Raw genomic sequence first — 15261 nt, forward strand, 5'->3', positions numbered from 1 at the left:
ATAACAGTGCAACAGGCTGGAGATGGTGATAGCTTGAAAAGTGTCCGGTGTGATGGATGGATACACCATCAACTCTTGTGGAAAAAGGGCCTGGACTTGACGATAGATCAGAGAGATATGTGAAAGAGAGAGAGAGAGAGCAGGTGTAAGGCCCAAGTTTCTGACTGGGGTGATTTAGTTGATACGGTGATGCTGTTTATTGAGACACTGTGGTTTTTGTTTTCTTGTCATGAGTGGGCACTAGTTGTAAGTAAGTAATCTAAGGGGAAAATTAACATAATGCAGTCAAGGTGATTATATCCAGAAAACATGAGGAACTGACTCAGTTATTTTGAAATTTCCTTAATTATTTTTTCCATAATAAAACTAGCAGTATCTTGAATATGATGTCCTAATTGGTCCCACTTAATTAATACCTTCCCTGTTAATTTCTCTTTTTTTGTAAGAAAAAAAGTGCCAGATTTTTTTTTTCTGCCCATAACATTATTGTTCTTAAAACACCCATCATTAATTAAAAATGGGAGCAGATCAAAATGGACACACCAAGCTGAAAGTCATTCCAATTTGATAATTCTCTACGATTTGGGGTTGGGAGAGACTAAAATGTAATTGTTTTAGCATCTTTAAACACCTGGAGCATAGTGTTATTTATGACCATTTGAGAAAAGACAAACTATTTTTCCTGACAACTCCCCGCAATGAAGGTAGATCGCTTGTTCCATGGCTCTGTCCACTCATTACTACTGAATGCTACTGACGTCTTTTTGACGAGCAATGCTCCCTTCGACAGAAGCTATGACTTGGGGAGGGTCTTGTGTATATGCTGCAGGGGGCTGAGGAAGAGAAGGGTGAATGGACAAAATCATTCCATTCTAATTCAAAGATCAGCATGAGGAGAGAATGGTACATTTCCTTCTCTTCCCTCCCTTTCATCCTTCTTTCCTTCCTTCCTCCAACCCTTCTTCCTTCCTTTGCCTTTTCCTCCTTGCCCTCTTCCTACCCACCCCCAGTCTCCCATTCTACACTTCATTTCCTCTCCTTTCATCCTTTTCTGTTTCCTCTTCCTCCAAACCATGCCCTAAGTCTGAAGTAAAACACAGTACAATTAATGAGAAACAAAAATAATAGTTAACATTATGGCACTGGACATAGTACTGATTATATATTATCTTTTGGTAATCAAAAGTCGTGTTTCAGAAAATGCAGGGTCTTTTTCTTTTTTTTAATCAATTCAGTAAAATGTACTCCAAACAATTCTGCAAACAGATTGGATGATTCTCTTTCTAAATGATTATTTAGGTTTCACAGAGACGTACTCTTATTATGTTGGTTTTAGGAAAGTGTGTGGTCCCGTTTTATTACTTGAAGATAACATGGGTAAAACCCACTGTGACTGGATCCCTCATTTCTCTGATGGAGGGAGGCTAATGGTTGAGTAATTTGCAGGGATTTATGGGTAACACCTGGTTTTCGGTTTTGGCAGTCCTAATAGGAATTGCCATAAGGAATTTGCAACTTGCCTGAATTGCTTTGGATCATACTCAGGAAGTAAATGAAACCACTTGGTGCTTTGATAAGAGGTAGTTGTAACACTCAGAAACCAACATTCCTACAATCAGTGTCTCCTCGGAACTTTGAAGAGGATATGAACCCCTACAGGTAGTGTGGAGTTGAAGGCAATAGCATCTTTGTTTTCAAATAGTCCTGAAAAGTCATGTAATGGCCATAGATTGGTGGGGAGAAGTGTCTAGAGAGGTCTTAAACATTTGGTCACCTTAGATCACTTCCTCCTCTGGAAACGATTATAGCTGGTGTGATTTGTAGTATAGGAGATGTATTTAGTCCCCCAGTAAGGTTGTATTTCAGTGCTGAGCATGTAATTCTCTAAAGCTGTGTTCTAGATAGAATCTGGCACATGAAATAAGAAACTGGATTGAAGAAATGAATTTCAGATGGTTTCCATCTCATATGACTGAAGATCTCAAAGTACATCCCAAAAGTCCAGCTAAATGCTTTTACTCTACTTCAGATTTTAAAAATCCCACCTAGGCTAGAGAGCCCTCTTCTGTATGTACATTACTATGTAAAGGTCTAACAAACACCTTCACAAATAGACACAATTAATCCCATCACATATTTTGGTTTACCAGAACCCAAAAATTCTGTGAAATGAGATACCATCTTCACCTTCCAGGTATTTAAGTATTAATACTGAGGTAGGTGAGAGTCCGGAAAACTGAAATTCTCATACCTTGCTAGTGACAGTATTAATTCCACAGTTTTGGAGTGCAATTTAAGCAATATGTGTCAAGGGGCTGAAAAATGTGCTGTTGACTGGGTTAATCTCATACTTTATGTTATAGAAGTAAATAAGGATACAATACTTTCTATACAAAACTTTATGGAAAGAAATACCAATATATTTTTTCAAGCAATATTTAAACTCATATAATACACACATTCACACACATGAAAAGAAACAAACTGAATCCCCAGTGAAAGATGTTGGCTAAATACATTATAATAAGCACATCTATGGGAATCTTACATTGTTGAAAAACGTGTAGTAACAGAAAAATGCTCACAATATTATCTAACATTTATTGAGCTCTAATCATGTAAAAACACCGTCTTAACTCCTTTATGTGCACTTGCTCATTTTATCTTCACAATAACTGCCAGATGAATAAACAAATGCATAGAGTCAAAGTAACTTGCCCAGGATTATCCAGCTGGAAAGTGGTGAAGAAATAACATAAACCCAACAGATTGAGTCCACAGGCCTTGTTCTTACTCACTAAAACACTGATAATGTTTCTTCTCTGGATAATAAAAATATGGGGGATATGAAATTTGGTCTTTGTAACGTCCATTTGTCTATATTTTCTAGTCTACACATGCTACGTTATAATCAGAAAATTGTCATTTAATAATCCAAGTTTTGAGGATATTTTAAAAGACCAATAATGTCCGATGATTGTCTATCACCAATGAGAATATTGTGGCAATCTATGCAAGATACTTCAGGTACATATCCTATAACTTGTCTTCACATACACTCTATTTTTTTTTTCAGTTAACTAATGATTCTTGTCCATTTGTCCCCTGAATGTTTTTACCAATTCTTTAGCACTCATTTTTCTGTTCCCCTGAAAAGCCTACCAGGCAATTTCTATGAAAGACACACCTGGTGTTCAACAATATCCACGCTCTCCTCTACTTTCTTAACATAGGGCGAGACTGGATGTCTGAGACCCCTGTGTTGGGGTAGCAGTGCATGATTCAGTCTCAAGAATGAAATGTGAGCAGAATTAAGATATATGGCAGGTATGTGATCAGAAGTCATAGATGAGGGCTTTTGATAAGGATGTGACTCTCCACACTCTCTTTTCTTATCTTCCAATAAAATTCAGTAAAGGACTCCCAAGACCATAGATGATGTTGGGTCACCAGATGGAAGGAGCTTGTTCCCCTGATGAATGCATTAACAGAATCTCTCTGTTGACTTACGACGAATGGCAACTTCATCAAGAATTAACACCTCACTGAGTTAAGCCACCAAGATCATGGGGTTATCAGAGGAGCTTATTCTGAAAAATCCACCTATCCAGCTTCCAAACCTCAGATCAACTGCCTCCTGAACTATGAATAATTCTCCAATTATTTCTTCAACCTGGTTGTCACACCTCCCCTATGTGAAGCACAGTAATTTTTTTCCCCCTGTATTTCTGAGCAGTGCTACTGAAAGAGCTGGTCACCAAACACTTTGTTTCCAATCTATAGTGAAATAAGGAACCTGCACCAGAATGTAAATAAAGGAGATGCTTTCTTCACTGGTAAAATCTTATTATGAAAAGAAAAAAACATCATCTGATCTAAATAGTGTGCTTAGCAAACTGTTTGATTTCCATTCTTCTTTGTGGATCAATAACAAAAAGTTCATGGACTTCCAGTGGTCTGGAAACCACATTTTTTTAGTGGTTTCTATTTCTAGAGCAGGAATTGTTTTCTATTACCTTATATTTGACTCATATTTTATCTGCACTGCTAGATGGTGCATCTTGAATATCTGGAATTATATTTTATTCATCGTAGAGTCCTCTACAGCACCTAGAAAACAGCAGATGTTCAATAAACGTCTGGAGAATGAATGTATGTATGAGTAAATTTTATGTATTTTGAAGAAATACATGAAATGTTTTGGTGTAATGTATCTTTCAAGAATTAGTAGGTGATACCAACTGATAAATGCTTTCTGGATAATAATCTTCTTGTGTTTTCCTCTAGGTCATTGTTTCTCAAATGAGAGATATTTGGCAATATCTGGAGACATTTTTGTTTGTCACAATTGGAAGGGGTCTTATTGGCATGAGTGAGTAGAGTCAGGGATGCTGCTAAACATTTTATAATGCACAAATCAGCACCTCACAATAAAGGGTTATTGCAAATACCCCAAATCATCCTCAAACATCAATAGTGCCAAAGCTGAGAAACTGCTCTAGACTGATACAAGCTCAGTGCTATTTCAATAAATCCAAATGATACTAGTCCCCCCTTTTGTAATATCAATTAATGTTCAAAAATAAATAGTCCCTTAAAAGAACTATAAAGATATTTTGTTAACTAAAGGTTTTTGAGGAAAGATGCTTATTGAAATGGAGTTGCAGTCACTCTACTGTTAGCGAATGATGCTGTCTCTGTGCCAAGCCCTGGTGTAAACTTGTGAAGAAAGTCTGACAGACAGCCCTTGACCTTAAGGAGTAGGCAATCTAGTTGGGGAGGTAAGTGGATAATGCAAATATCACGGCAGAACATTTAACTGCTAACCACGTGATAACAAAGGGACTTCAGAAAGGAAAGAGGTCGTACACACCTCAGTAACAAGACCAATAACTCTGAATACATTTTCTGTTACTGATCACTCTCCATATTTTGACTGATCTATTACGCTTCGCTATTCCTGCATACTTAGAAATAGTCGTTAGAGTTAAATGGAAACAGTCATAAGGAAAAAAAATTCTCTTTGCAAAATCATTTTGTCTTTAGCACAGAGGAAGAAAGGCCTGCTGGACAATCAGGTAGACACTCTCATCCCGCAGGGGCATTCTACTCTCCTCTTGGCATCCTTTTCCGTACCTTCAGCTGTTTGATCAAAGCCCAGCCCATGAGAAAAAGCAGTATCTTTTCCTTTCAGGAGCTGGCGTACAATTAGTCTCTTGTGAGCATCTCTTCTTCATCCCACTGGAAAAAAACAGCATGGCAGAACAGGGGTCACCTTAAATTTTTTCCTAACTCTTGAGTGTGAAAATAAGAGGAGATATGAGGTGCAGTGGGCATCAGGAGATGAAAAATATAAAGCTGCTCATTTGCCCACTGTGTTGGAAGAGAACTAGAGGATCATCTATTCAATGACTTCATTTTGCATGTGAAGAAACTGAGGGCCACGGTGGGGAAATGACTTTTTAATGATTTTTTAAGGGGATTCCAGGGCTCTGAACTTGTGCTTTTCACAATAATTCTCACAGCCTGAAAGCCTAATGCTTCCATTCATTGTGGTTCTGTTTGAAGAGATCAGAGAGGAAGACGACTGGAAAGAAGGAAGATCGAAATGGTTAAGGGGTCTCTGGCTCTCCAAGTAACCCAGAACCCTACATATTGGGAAAGAATCCCAACTTCCTCCCATATTCCAGCCTATTTTTTTTCAGACCTGTATGGAGTTTTATTATTAAACACGATTATCAGACACCACAAATAAGGGAAAGGAGAAATAAAGAGCATGACTCCGTCCCCGCCAATAGAAGGAGAACAGCGGGCCTTGAGCAGAAGGGAGTGGTGGCTGGCAAGAGAGAAGAGGCATCAGCTCCACTTCCATGCTCTTCTCTTTATTTCTGCTTAAATTATGCCTCATGCCTATCTCCATGCTGGCATTTATTAAAATATATTTATTGTAATTGTCTAGATGCCTGCCTCCTGACAAGACTTCCTAAGAATGGCTTCTTAATCTTGACATTGTTGACATCTGGGGCTGGATTATTCTTTGTTGTGAGGCTGTCCTGTGGATTGCTGGATGTTTAGCAGCCTCTCTGGTCTCTACACATGAGATGCCAGTAGCACCTCACCCAAAGTTGTCACAACCAAAAATGTCTCCAAGGGAAGTGCGGGGGCAGTCCCAAAGCACGAAGATGATGTTTTAATCATCTTTGAAGCCCCAGCACATAACTCAGTGATGCTCAACAAATATTTCACCTATCAATTCAGCAATTAATCAAAGTGTAGGAGCTTGAAGTTCAACTCTTAGAAATAATGCATTACCTAAATTTAGTAGGCTATATATGAAGGAGTACTTGCCTGCCCACCCCCCAAAAGATCTCCTAGAAGGAGTGCCTTCTAGTTCTATTATTATCTGTAAAATGGGTATTATCTGTAAAATGGACCGAATTTTGTAAGTCCTCATCAGCGATTTTCAAAGTTATATGCATAAGACTCAACTGGATTCTTATCTGGCAGCAGGCACATGATAGATCGGCCAGCGAAGCTCTTAAAATACATATATATATAAAATCTCCATCCATTGTTACTGGTAACAGCCCTATTCTGGAGTCTCATCCCAGTTCCTCTGGGATGCTAAATTCCAGGTGGTGGATGATGATTGTCACAATAATCAGTTTGCTCTCTGGAGAAAAACATGTGACAAAGACATTCATAGGTTGTGCAAGAGTGGGGAGAAATGAATTACGGAACTTATCTGTCCCCTTTCTCCCAGGTCCGATAACCCTGCCCCCCTTAATGAGAAAGAAATACCAAGACCCATCTGGGGATTAAAGTCAAGCCTCCCAGGCCCCCTGCATGTTTTATACCAGCAGCTCTCCCAGTCACAGACCATACAGAACTCGGGCAAATCCAAGCCCTCAGGGCTTGGCCCTGGCAGTTGGACTGGATTAGAAGAGAATGCAAATCTGACTCCACTAGGAAGAAAATACAAGGAATCAGGGGAGCAGGCACCTCTCTTCTGCATTGTTGGGAACAATCGCTCCAGTTTGCGGCCCTGGGAAATTGCCTTCTCCACTTGCCAAGCTCCAGTGTAACCTGGAAATTCAATTTATTGCCGTGCTCCTTCAGAAGCCACCAGTGGAGCTAATAGGAGGTTTATTTTTAGTGGAAGTGGACGTAAGGGACCTGGGAGGGAGGCGTTGCGTGGAGAGCAGAACAAGTGAACTGCTGGAGGGGAGAAACCACAGAGTGGCTCCCTGTTCCTTCCTCGGCACTCTGCCTCCTGCTAACGCAGCTCTTTTAATGAGGTCCCCCAGTATTGCAGTGTTTTCCTACAGGACGGAGAGGATGGAAATGTGACAACAGCTTCATTATAGGCCAAAGGAGAAGATGAAGCCCTTGGGCTTCCGCGCCTGCGGTGCTGGTTGTGCCCCTCGTGGTGGCAGTGGAGCCCCCTCCTCTCCCTCAGAAGAGGGCATATTGAAAAGACCGGGTCCCACTCCTGCCTGTGACTTACAGGAGCCAAAGACCAGAGGCTTGTGAACTCTCCTCCAGCCTTGCCTTCAGGCGCTAATTCTCTGATCTTAGGCAAATCATTTAACCTCTCTGGGCCTCAATTTTCTCTTTGGTTAAACAAGAATGAGAATAATGCTCAGCCCAACTCACCTCCTATACCATTGGACGATGAGATGGGCCGAGCAATGAAATCAGTTAATACTCTGCTCCAGGATTTCTAGGGAAGGGAAGGTTGCACACAGAGGACCCCAACAAACTCACGTGCACTTGACTGTGAAGTTCTCAAGGAGACCAAGGCTAAGTCCCTTTCATCTCTGAAAGCTCAGCATTAGCTTGGTGCCTGGGATAAGAGCTATCCCTGCTTGAGTATGATTATGTCCAATGCCCTGTTCTTAGCACCTAACGATCATGAGCTCATATAAACCTGAGAACCCACACGAGGAAGGTACTATTCTCTTCCTCATTTAAGGAGTTTGCAGAAGTTTTTAACACAGCTGCAAGAGATGGGATCTAGGTCCCTGCCCTTGCATCTGGAAAGACCCGTGACTACTTCAACCAATAGAATATGGCAGAAGTAAGGGTTAGGATATTCAGGGTGGGCCATAAAAAGCAATGCAGCATCCAGAGCCTATGCAGCTATATAAGGGGTATGACTATCCATGATGGCACAGCCACCATGATTAGAACAAGACCAAGTCACATGGAGGTGCAACATGCAGGCGCTCTGGTGATCAGTTCTAATCTTCCAGTTGGTCCAGCCTATCCCGGGCAGTTCCAGCTTTCAGAGGATTCTGAAAGTCTCCAGCCATCAAGTCACCCCGTGGGGCCCCAGCCATCATGGAACAGAGACAGTCATCTCTGCTGTGCCTAGTCTGAATTCCTAAACCTAGGAATCCATGAGCTGAATAAAGCAATTGTGGTAAGCCACTATATTTTGGGGGTAATTTGTTAGGTAGCAACAATAACTGAGACAGAAAGTAAAAAGACGGTTAGGCCTAAGGCCGTAAGACTCGTAAGACTGAGAAGCCAGGGTTCCCAGGCATGGGGCTCCAGCACTCACACTCTTAATCATTAGGTTCTTCTGCCTGATAAAAGTCGTTGTGTTAATACATATCCACTGAATGGATACAAAAGAGATCTGATTAATTAATAACAATTACTATTAATAACTATTTTAATTGTTTTATAAACATATAAATATTTAAATTTTGTATTATTTAAACACGTATTTGTTTACACTAATCAACCAAAAAAGAATTATTTATTGTGCCTGTTCTCATATAATACTTCATAAGTAATAACAATGTTTTTAGAAACTCTAAACAGTGATAAAATGCATACACTCTCCACAATATATTCACCCTTAAATGGACAAAAGGATTCAAACATCTTAGTGTGCCAAGGTCAGTCCAGTGTCTAAATCCAAATACAGACTTTTCTCAGATACTGAGTGGCCTTCCTTCCAGAATAAAATTCAGCAAGAATCTTTTCTCCTTTGTTTTATATCCTGGGATCCTTACCATGCCGTACACTATAGTACAAAGCACCACAGTACAAACCAACAAAGCATATGGAATGGTCATGGGGTCAGGAGTAAACCCCACACTCACATGAGTCAATATTATTACTGAGGATGCTGAGAGTAAGTCTGATCCTTCCCATACTCTAATTCAACCACAAATAACAATGCATTTGCACAATCTAAAGAGAAAGAAAAGCCCCCTCACCTCCCTTCACTTTCCCAGGCCCCTGAGGTTTGTGTTTTTTTAAACTTCCCATTTACAAATGGGAGAATCCATATCACAATGTTGGTACTGGTTTCCCTGAACTTCAAAGAGAGTACTGAGTGTAGGTGTTCTCTCCAAGCTGAAGAAGAAAAGGAAAGCCTTGTCACAATGTATCATCTCTATGCTGCATCCTCAAAGCCCAGAGGAACTCCTCAGATTGGGATTTCTTAAATGGCTTGGGACGCCTGGGTGGCTCAGTTGGTTAAGCACTGGTCTTCGGCTCAGGTCATGATCCCAGGGTCCTGGGATCGAGTCCCTAATCGGGCTCCTTGCTCAGCAGGAAGCCTGCTTCTCCCTCTGCCCACCTCTGTCTCTTTCTCTGACAAATAAATAAATAAATAAAATCTTAAAAAATAATAAATGGCTTATTGCCAGTAGCCAGGACATGGTGAATCCACATTGCACAAGCCCCCTGGTTTTCTAGTGCATATATCTGTTCCAGCGAGTCCAAGGAGATCATATTAAATCAGGTACCTTTATTTGGCCACCTGCCATCTGGGCCACAAGACACTGGGACATTAATTGCTCCTCTTGTTTTGTGAATATCTACTCATAAGGTCTTCACTTTCACCATTCCCTCTGAATGAATGTCCCCTGTACTCAGACCTCTCTGCTGGTCCAAGTTCTGCCCTTTTCGTAAGGACTTGTTCAGGCTCAATAATGTCCACCCAGCATCCCTCTCCAAAATGTCCTTGTCTTCTGAGTTCCAGCAACCGTATCTCTAGATACTGTCTCTATCTGCCATTGTTCATATATGTGTCACATGTCACTGCCGTCACAGACATCCTTCTTCCCCCATGAATGAGAAGCTGTGTGAGAACAGAGAGCCATCTGAGACTTGATAGTATCACGGAGAATTGTGGGGTTGGTACATGTCCATTATTTAGTGGAGAAAAGACACTGTGGTAAGGAAGGAAGAGAGGATCAGGTAGAGAGGTAAAAAAGAGGAACTTAATCCTGGCTCTGTCACAGTTCAGAGACTGTGGCCAAGTCATTTCCTGTGTCTAGAACTCAGTTTCTTTTCTATAAGAACCTTGGCTTGGGCAAGATGACCTCCAAGTCCCTCTGAGCTCTACTCTGGAGTCCATTTGATAAGTGTGTGAGAAGAAAAGAAACTGTTCCTCTTCTTTGGTTTAACTAATGCTTATTAGTTAAAATACACTAAAAGAGATAAATGCTGAGGTCTCAGCGACTGAACACAGTATGAGTAGGTTTTTTTGTTTGTATACAATCTAATCTATGGCAGGAGCTGAGCTCTGCTCCATATGGCCAGTCAGGGGCCCGGACAGGGGCAAGGCTCTTACAGATCCAATGCGGCTTTGAAATTTACCTGGGCACAACCATCAGGAGAGGAGAAAGATGGTCTTGCATGAAAACAGGGTTGCCAGATACAATACAGGATGCTCAGTTATATTTGATTTTCATATACACAACGAATCACTTTTTAGAGTAAGTATGTGGTATGTAATTATCTGAAAATTCAAATGTATTGGGCATCCCATGTTCTTGTTTGCTAAATCTGACAACTCTGCTGGGAGGTTTTCATGAGTCAAGGCTTAGCATGGTGCTCATCACGGCCACTAACTTTCAGTCGCATGACCCGATCACGACGCAAGGAGTGTTAGGAAGGACAGCTCCAGCTGGGCCACCGCTTCCTACCAGAAACTCTCCTCCTGCTGTTTTACGCAGCTCTAGAGGACTACAGCCACTCTGCCACGGCACAGCACAGTCAACCGGCTGACTCAGAGAGAGCCAAAGCAGTATTTTAAGGTAATTTTTCTAATGATCTCAAAGACGTGGCATTCTTAAACATAAATGGGCTCAGGGAGGGAAACAGACATTTTTATCCCATTCTGAGGTCAAGAAAATAGGCTTTACTATATCAGGATAGTTTATTTGCCAAATGGAGAAAAAAATCGGGACCAATATTCAGGGCTGCTTCTTTTTCATTTGCCTTAATTCAATTAAGTTAAAAATTCAAATCACATGCATTCTCTCTGTTTACATACTATATACTCAATTAAGGCGCTAGGCTATCCTTTGGATTCAATGAAACTGGTTATTCTCTATGTTAATTCTGGGATCCTATCTATCCTTCCCTCAGCCCCCCATTATTTGGACTGACTACTCAGTGTTACATTAAGAAACAGGATGAACTCTTATTTTGCTATTCAGAAGTCAAAATTAACTGCTGCTGTATAAACTGCCCAGTTTTCCTCTTTGCTCTGAAGGCTGTGCCAGGACTCGGCCATTACAATGTGAAAACATCTGAGCTTCCGTGGCTAGCCTCCGAGAAACAGAAAAGGCTATCATGTCTGAAAGCTAATACGGAGTTGGGGATGGATGGGCCAGACTGCAAGATGAATGGAAAGCAGTGTGGTCTGTAGAGTGTTCGAATTTTTTTTTCAAAAGGAATTTTTTACCCCAGGCCAGAAGCCTTTGTGTCAGGGAGACTGTCTCATTTCTCTGCTCAAAGGCTGTCAGAGATGACTGAGATTTGAGAGCACTTTCTGATGTTGACGAGGTCAAGGGAGGCAGCACTGCGAACCATCAGTCACTGCGTCAGTGGTGAGCTGAGGAGACACGTGAGCCCCACAGTGAAACCTGGAAAGCGGTTCTCTCCAGAGGAACAGAGGGGTAGAGGGAGGGGCAGATGAGAGAAAGGAAGAAAAGACACAGGTCAAATGGTCACCACAAAGTTTACTGCATTAGTATTCAGCTGGAATCAGAGAAACTTTCTCAGTCCCAGCTGGGAGTGTTCTGAAGACAGAAGTTGACTAGAGGCAAAAATCATATTAATATTACTGTGCTTAATCAATATATGAAATCCTCCAATGTACTTTTGCAAGGTTGCTCCATAAAGTCAGGACCTGTAGTGATTCTGCTTCCACCTGATTGTGTTTGCAAACTGCAGGTCAGGGGCATCTAGACTTAGACCATGGGAATACGTACTGGTGATGTATTCCCTGCCTCAGGGATCCGCTGGGTTTGCACAAAACAGGTCAGGCTATAGCCCAGACACCCTTCTTTTCAAAATCAGGAACTAGCTCAGGAGAAACAAGCCTCAGTGGACAGGGCAATGCTTTGCTCTGGTAAGGATGGACCCAGGGAAGCCACCATGTGTCATTCCTGTAGGTCAACCCCACAGGGCCAGCCCAGGGCCAGAAGGTTGGAAGCCTTAAAGCCATGAGTGTCTCCTAAAATCTTAAATGAAAATGTGAGGATTTCCCAGATTTCAATGTCTCTTTGGGATCAAATGTAAAGAACATCTCAAATCTGGTGACTTGGGCCAAATATCTTTACATCCTTCCTGAATCTTCCAAGGTTGGCAAAACCCAATGGGCCCTATAGAGTCTACCCAGAGATATCAAGAAAAGGTATCTTGCTATTAGAAATCTATGGAAACATTTCCCAATTTGGAGGATGGTTTTCCAATTCCATTTATCTAGTTCAGTGGTTCTCAACTGGAGGGGGCCATTTGGCAATGTGTAGAGATACTCAAGTAGGGTAGAAGCCAAGAACACTGCTCAAAACATCCTACAGCGCATGGATCACACATACTCCTTCAAAACAAAGAATCATATGCCTCAAGGTGTCAATAGTACTGAGGTTGAGAAACCACTGCTGGTTAAAATTAGGGTACTCTGGTTACCAGCTAAGGAAAAAAGCCTCTCAAATCATTTCATTCACTATCCGAAAAATCATGATCCAGGGCTCGTACACTTGTATTCCTCTGCGCTCTTTTTTTCCTTTATTATTCCTCCAGTTCCCCCTTTCTTTCTGTCTACAAGTATAAAAATCAAATTGTTTTTATTTTTATTCAACCTCGAGAGTACAAAGTTCCATGATCTGAGTTGATCAGTGAGACAATTTGATAAATGTGCATTTGTCAAACCCTTTGGAGTCCAGCCAACCTGACACCAGACAAGTTCGTATCTCCTGAAATCCTAATATTTAGAATTAGGAACCTGGAAAAAGCCAGCTGAGTCTCCCTGCCTTCACCCTCAGGAGGAGAAAAGGGGCTAGAGTGAGATTTTCTCTTTCCCTCCACTATCTTGTGTTCCAAGTGGTACATGGGGAGCACATTCCATGGTACATGGGGAACTTACAGCTCCTGGTGGCCCACATTAGCCTTTTAAGAGCTTTATATGAGAGTCCTCTTTCTCAAATAACTTCTTGGACTTCCTTTTCAGCACTACTGCTTTCAACGCTTCATCTGTGTTTCTTCTTATAGATCTTCCAAATGGAAATTCATTTTCTCTTTGCCTGCCCATTCATCTCATTTCTGTCCTCCCTCTCTTCGCAGTGCCTCCAAATTTGGTAGCATCTGCATATTTCCTGACCGTGTTCCTAGTTCCTTCAACCGGATCATAAAGAGAAATGTTAAATAGCACTGAACCTAGCTCCATTGTCCTCTGGGGTTCTCCACCCACCTGGGTACACTGCCACTTACCTTAACTTCCCCTCCAGTTTCTTGGCTCAAGTCCCTAATTACTTAAAAGGTATGTAGCTGCTGTTAGTGGTCCTCATCATCTTTAAAATTAAGTATATTTCTAAATATTTCCACTGTCTTTTCTTGGTGGTTAAAACCTTAGCATTGGCTCAAATCATGCACTATTCTCTACCCCCACACTCTAAGTAAGTTTCATGTGATTTCTAGAGTGATTCTTAAAAGACCATGTTTTTTGACAACGTAAGTCAGAGATGATTAAATTGCTAATGCATCCTGCTGGTTCTTCATTTGACATCATAGAAAGTCACTGTTTGGCTCACAGGAAAAAACTAACTCTATCCCTAGTCCCTATCTTCTTTCCTCCACCTTGTTGTCAAACACCAAATGCAAACCTTGTCTACACTCCTCTCTTCGACAATCACAGAGCTACATAGGAGGCAGGTATCCCAGGCCACCCTGTGTTCTGTAGGACTGCCCAAGTGGGTACCTGATGGAATAAATCAAGTTCTGCTTCACAGAGAGCCTCTCCGTGCCTCTCCTTCCCTGGATGCAAACTTGTCAGAGATTCCCTCTTTTGGTTTTGAAAACTGGTTGCCCCCAACCCAATTTCAGGGAGACAGGTTATTTTACATTGACAATTATTGCAATGAAGTTCTGAGATCTTGGATGATGAAAGCCTTAAGATGTGGGCCACTAATGTATTGCCTACAAAATAGAATACTACCACGTAAATCCATGGCTATTTTTCTAAATTTCATATGAACCCACTCATTTAGCAAGTATTAATTCCAGGCCGACTATGGCCCAGACACTATTCTAGGTGTTGAAGATGGGAGTACTGAACAAGAGGAGAACAGCCTGCTTCCACGGAACCTAAAATTAAAGTGGAACAGGATAAACTAATAAACAAGGAAATGCTGGTATGTTGTCGGGTAGTGATAAGTGCTACATTAAGAAAAATAAAGCAGTCCAATGGATAGAGAATGCTGTGTGAGATAATAAAGTGGCTATTATAGGTTGCATGATAAGGGAAGGTCTCCCTGAGGGGCAGCACTTAACACAACCTGAATGAAAAGGGGAAGCCAGTCAGGTGAAGATTTGGGAGAAGTACCTTCTAGAGGTGAAATTCAGAGGCTTGAGACAGCAATGAATCTAGCATGGTGAAAGAACAGCAAGGAGGTAACTGAGACTGGAGCAGAACAAGAGAGAAGCAAGATCTCACGTGGATGGAGACCGGTCACACCGACCTTGTGGGAAAAAATCTGAAGGGTGTGTATTAGCTTCCTGTGGCTGCGGTAATGTATTATTACAAACGGGGTGGCTTAAAACAAAAGAATATTTTTCTCTCACAGTTCTGGAGGCCAGAAATCTGAAATCAAGGTGTCATGAGGATTGGTTCCCCCTACAAGATATGAGGGGGGGTCTGTTCCATGCCTCCTTCCTAGCTCCTGATGGCTGTTGGCAATCCTTGGCATCCTTGGCTTGTAGACACATCACTCCGATATCTGTTTTTGC

Source organism: Phoca vitulina, unplaced genomic scaffold (assembly GCF_004348235.1).
Source record: "Phoca vitulina isolate PV1807 unplaced genomic scaffold, GSC_HSeal_1.0 scaffold11, whole genome shotgun sequence".
Taxonomy (NCBI): Eukaryota; Metazoa; Chordata; class Mammalia; order Carnivora; family Phocidae; genus Phoca; species Phoca vitulina.